The following is a 6603-nucleotide window of genomic DNA, read 5'->3' as shown; positions in this document are numbered from 1 at the left end:
GTACGTGGTGCTCCGACACTCGTAAATCACTATGCAAGAAACATTGGGACCAGCCTCGAAAGCTTATGACGCATACCGCTAAGTACATGGTGGTCCAGGCAACAGTGTTGCTGTCTTCTCGTGAGGGACATATATTGATACTGATATTGACTGCCTTGTTGGAAGAATCAGCACGCGTTGCACCTCGCTGCTGAGTGGAAGAAACGCACGTGTTGCACCTCATTTCTGAGTTGACAGTCAGCACGTGTTGCACCTCACTGCTGAGTGGAAGAATCAACACGTGTTGCGTCTCACTGCTGAGTTGACAGAGTCAGCACGTGTTGCATCTCACTGTTGAATGGTGACGTCGCTGCATCACGAATCACGCGCCAGCCATCACAGATTAATTAAAGAGTGAGTGATTGAGTGATTGAGTGAGTGAATGAAAATTTAACGTCGCATTGGCAATATCTTTAGCCATACAGGGTCGAGGATTAATTAAAGATTTCAGAGATATTGGTCTGTATGTTTCAGGCATTTTGCTCCAATTTATGGAGCTTGATCATCCATGAGTACACGTTTCACATATGTTTAAAGAAACAGCGATAAATCTACTGAAAGCAAACAATCTTTTTATTCCAAAATTCATCAGATTATTCTGGCCTTACATTTTGAAAAAAAGCCTTCTCCTGTTAACTATGTTAACAAGGGCCCTGGGAAATCATAAGGTTTCAGTGCAAAATACGTTATTGTGATAAACTATGCGTGACCCAAGTTATGCATTCAGACACTGTTAGTCTGCATATTCGGTGCGTTTCTTCAGCTTCCATAAGCGAAAAGGGCTCAGTCGTCTATTTGCTTTGCAGAGTTGCATCCCATAGGCGTGCCATAAACGTATGGTCTTGGGCTCGAAACCTAGATTCGGCTCCATTAGGTGTGTCAATACCATGCCCGTGCTCGTAGATTTCACATATTAGACCTGCATTGGTCTGGCTTGACTCGCACATTAAGATGACCGACCATGATGAGTCAGTAATACTGTTCAAAGCGGGGTTCTACCAATCTCACTCATCAATCATAAGCGACTAGATGTATGTCAATTTCATACATAAACATATTTCATCCAAAGTGAAAATTCAACATTTGCGTCACTCATCCCATTGCCATATACTTGCAGTAAGCACGTGGTATTGGAAGCATATGCTCAGCAACACGTGGCGTTCTTTTACACTTTCTAGTGAACAACTCGCCTAATGGCGTCAATGTGCATCTCAAATCACAAACAGTGTGTTATTTTGGAATGTCTATCAAAGAAACTATAGCTGATGTTCCTTGCAAAGTGTTTCGTTTGAAAGTCTTTGAAAAAAATGTTAGTTTCAAACCATGATGAAAATGTGCGTAATTTTTACATAACAGAAAAAGGGTTAAAAAAAACAAAGAACAAGTTTGCAAAGAATTTGAACCTGAATCCGGGGCACTCATTATTTCGATGTGCCAGTTATACTGCACAGTTATAAATGCAATATAAGTCCAATTCATATTGTTGATTTTTAAACTTATAGTTTATTTTTGCATGTTAACTGTCAAATAAACATGTATTTTTCCTGTTCTTGTTGTGTCAATGTTGGGAAATACACACTCTCGCGTATAAAATATCATATCAAACACGTATTGATTCCGGGTTAGAATTGGTCCACAGCAACCTATGCTTTTCGTAAGTGGCGACTTATGGATGGGGTGTCTGGCTCGGTAACTTGGTGGATTGGGTGTCAGTCATCGTTTGATTGTTTTTTGGTCATGTAACGCCGCATTCAGCAATATTCCAGTTATTTGACAGTGGGCTGAATCGAGTCTGCGCCAGATGATGCAGTGATTGACACCATGGGCATCTCACACACGATATCAAATCATTCAGGGTAGTTTGGCGTGTTGTTTAACGCCGCATTCAGCAATATTCCAGCTTTATGACGGCAGGAAAAATGATCGAGTCTGGACCAGCCTATCCAGTGATTGACATCATGAGCATCGATCCACTCAATGACATGCACGAACCAACCAGCGAGCCTGACCACCCGATCCCGTCAGTCGCCTTTTACGGCATGCATGGGCAGGTGAAGACCCCGGATCGTCATGGTTCCATTCAGGGTAGAACAACCATGGTGTCTTTGTCGTAAATGTTGCCTTTAAATGATGTCACCTGGAAGATCAACTCTAGATGCTATGGCGTAAATGTGTATTTCAAACGTTTAACGTCAGCGAATATATTACGTTACTTATTTAAATTATGCAGACCGCCTCAGTGGTCTAGTGGTAGCGTCCGCCCGGGGAGCGGAAGGTCCGGGGTTCGATACCAAAAGCATGGCATTCGGCATTAAGGGGCTAAAACAAGTGGGATATTCATGTTAAACTGTGGCATGATATCTCACTGAGCCAGCACTATAAAATCGGCATCAGTCCGGACTAGCACAAGCAGCCACGTACACACACACATGTGCATGCACGTCGCTATATAAGTGAAATGCTTTTGGACGCTTCGTTAAACTCATTTCACCTAAACCTCAAATAATGAAACGTTGATGTTTTTATCGGAATTAGACTCAGTACACATGCTAGGAATTCTACCTTTGTTTCAGGCTTATGGTTAACTGACGTTGAAGTTCAAGGTCAGTCAAGAAATAAGCGTTACAAAAGCTTGCATGTTTTGTTTAATGTTTACTGACTGTGATTATTTAGGAATTCAGATTTGTCTGGTTTGAAAGCGTTTTCCACCTGTCTGGGGGACAGGGCCAAACATCAAAAGTTATCGTTTAACTTTAAGCAACACCGGTAGTGTGAGTTAGTGAGTGAGTATGGTGTTACACTGCCTTTAGCAATATTCCCGCAATATCAAGGCGGAGGACACCATAATATGGGCTTCACACACTGTACCTATGTAGGGAATCAAACCCGGGTGACGTTTAACTACTAGGCTACCCAACCGCCCCTCAAGTCCGGTAGATCGTTGTAATTGCATTGTTATTTCATACACGTAGACAACAATGAGGTTAGCTACATGTTGATGTCTGAAATTCAAATTAATAATGAGGTTATATTAATATTTATGGAGGGTTGGGTTTTTAAGCAGTTAATGAAAGTGGTGTCTTTGTATGATGTATATTCAGGGAAATCCCATGGTATGCACCAATCTCATTAAAATCCGATCTTAGTTTTCGCTTAAGCACGAAGATCTGTTTTTAAGAGATTGTGATATGCACGTGGCTGTCTGGGTTTGCATATAATGCACGAACATGTCTAGTTCACAAACAATTCAAGAACCGCAATACATGCACTTTGACGTTATCGGAAAATATGTTTTCAACGCCTTGCCTAACAAATACCCACGCTTTAATTACTCAAATGCGTTCGATCACAGGGGCATGAGACGATAAACAATGGAATTCTACCGCTAGGCAAGTCGAAATCCATCTGACGACAAAAACCAGATACCAGCGTTATCCTGTACAAATGCACATGCGCCTTGAACCTCTCCGTGTTATATCAACACTGTCATATATATTTTACTCAACAAGCGATTTTTTCGCAATCAAATCTTTGATGTGTAAAGTCAATGTCGAATGTGGCCATGATCAAATACCCACGTGAGGGTTTAGTTCACGGAGCATGGCCAATATTCCCCAGGACCCACCTATCAATCACTGAAGTTGTTGCCGGGTGGGACATGTAATCGATAACAGCGCCATCTGACATTACACATATTGAACTAATATCGATTCAGGATATCATCCCGTGAAAGATATCCTTCATTAATCGTGGACACCGGAAGGGCTCACTGCGCCTGACAGGAACTAATAAACAATGATACTCTATGCAAACAGATTTTACATAAATTGACCTGGCATATTTCCGGAGATTGACTCAGTTAAATGTATAGTTTAGGGATTACATAGTCCAGTAATCATATGCAGTTCTTGTTTTGTTTGAAACTTTGGGTGGAATATGTCCCGAATAACCTCTTCTTGTCGTGAGGGGTGTGTTGGTCGGGATTTGTTCTTAAAAAATAATGAAGCCCATGAAAAGAAATTAGATATGCATCGTATTGTTTAAGAACATCAATATTTGCCCTTTTATTGCCTACAGTTCGCTGTTATTACTATTATTACTTTCTTGTAAAAAACCCCAAAATATGAGCACCTGTTTATGTTGGAAAAAAATTGACCTCCCTTAGCATCTACTGCTATGGTCATCCTCGTGATTAGACTGATTGTGTGTGTCCTCATGCATCGGTGGAATGGATCGTTCCTTCTGACTTTAGTCACCGGTTTGCCTAATGAAAACACGGCTATTTACAGGCCGATGTAAAATAGCTAGAATATTGCTCATTGTGCCGTTAAATATAAATATTCACGCACACACGTCTGTAGAATATGACACTTATTTCATGTCATGTTTTTCATTCCGTCGTTAGGAGTGAGTGAGTTTTGGTTTAACGCCGCTTTTAACAGTATTTCAGTAACTGTTAAATCACGGCGTGTCAGCTTAATGTGGGAGGAACGCCCGAATTGATGCATGTCTCAGACGTTTACTATTTGGTGAAACCCACGAGCACAGGTATGGTGCTGACAAACCTAGAAACATAATCGGGTCGAACCGGGATTCGAACCTACAGTTACAGGTTTCTTGCATGCCCAAGGGACGCTACCCTGCAGAGCGAAATGCGGCGCCTGATATGACTGGACCATCCGTGCATCCTCCATAGTTAGGAACACCAGAATGTATAAAGGCTGAAGGTATAATAGCGATCGAGCCAAGCTTGACCAGACAAAACGCTGCAATAGATAGTAAGAGCATGCATTTCCGACGTCATTGCTTTACATACAACCAGTCTATCCCTAATCCATGTAGTCTTTATATTCACCTGACATTATATTAGATGAAACGACCGACATTACATTAGATGTGTCCTGCCCGTCCAGGGGCGGTCGGGTAGCCTAGTGGTTAAAGCGTTCGCTCGTCACGCCGAAGACCCGGGTTCGATTCCCGACATGGGTACAATGTGTGAAGCCCATTTCTGGTGTCCCCCGTCGTGATATTGCTGGAATATTGCTAAAAGCGGCGTACAACCAAACTCACACACTCACTCACTCCTGCCAGTCCATCTACCAGCACTATACCTTTGGTACCACCTGCGTCTTGCGTCTGATTGATTGTTACAAAACTCCGCACTCAGTAATATTCCAGCTATATCACAGCGCCATTTGAATAATTGAGTCTGGACCAGACAAGCCAGTGATTGACATTATGACCATCGGCCCATGAAATTACGATAATACACTGTCGATCAAGTAACCGATCCATGAATTCGGCTCATACGACGACCATGTAGGTTGTCGTCACCTACATTCGTACCCGGAATCCTTACGTGTTATGACTTTCGTCCCATACTAGAACTGCCCGACAGATAGAAACACTGTTACAAGTGGTATAGTAACCAGCAAAACACTCACCATATCCCAACATACAAATTAAAATATGTAGAACTTTCTGTAACTCTTGCGGCATTCCCTGTGAGTCGAGTGAGTTAGTATGGTTTTACGCTGCTTTTAGCAATATTCCAACAAAATCGCGACGGGGGACTCCAGAAATGGGCTTCACTCATTGTACCCTAGTCGGGAATCGAACCCGGGTCTTCGGCGTGACGAGCGAACGCTTTAACCACTAGGTTATCCCCCCGCCCCTGTGAGTAAAAGTGTTGCTGATCAGACAAGCCATATACGGGGCCGCGGTGCAGTTATCGGTCAGGTGCTTCATAAGTGTTAACAGCAAAAAAAACCCCAAAGTAGTAACCCCACAAAGCTCCAAACAAAAGTTCCCCAAAAAAACGTTTCATAAGGTACGAGTTTCTAATATAAGATCGAAGTTTCAGAAGGTGCTAGAATTGGTCTCCAGCCACCCATGATTGTTGTAAGAGGAGACTAATGGGATCAGGTGGTCAGGCTTGCTGACTTGGTTGATGCATGTCATCGTATCCCAGTTGAGTAGATCAATGCTCATGCTGTCAATCACTGAATTGTCTAGTCCAGACTTGATTATTTACAGACCGCTGTCACATCGCTGGAATATTGCTCGAGGCGTTAAACAACAAACAAAATCTTAAAATGCACAATTGCCGTTCAAGGGTTCTGTTGATAACACATTTATTTACAGGACATAAGACACACTGCATTTGAATGTGAACACTGAACAGTACCACGCGTTGCCTCCCTGGGGGGCCTAGTATCGTGCATCATCCAGATTAAAACCACTGTATGCAGGCACAATATATCCTGACGTAATGGAGTGTACAGTTGTCACAATCCATCCATTAAACTATTGTTCAGACTGCCAGGGTGCGGTGACACATACGCACGTGATTCAGATTCAGATTCACAGATTACGTAATCACCTTTGAATCAATTGAATCAGCCACTGCTTCGTCATGTAGGAACTCAATGATGAAGTTGAATTGAGGTTCGTGTTAAATGCAATCAATAATTTGGGTCATGGTGTTCATGATCCTCAGCATGTTTTCAGGCTATCATTCCGTCGTCATTCCGTAGCAATGCGGTACTCATTGGGGGAGGGGGA

The sequence above is a fragment of the Haliotis cracherodii genome, unplaced genomic scaffold (assembly GCF_022045235.1).
Source record: "Haliotis cracherodii isolate W230 unplaced genomic scaffold, xgHalCrac1.p SCAF_3, whole genome shotgun sequence".
Lineage (NCBI taxonomy): Eukaryota > Metazoa > Mollusca > Gastropoda > Lepetellida > Haliotidae > Haliotis > Haliotis cracherodii.
This window is presented reverse-complemented; position numbering follows the sequence as displayed.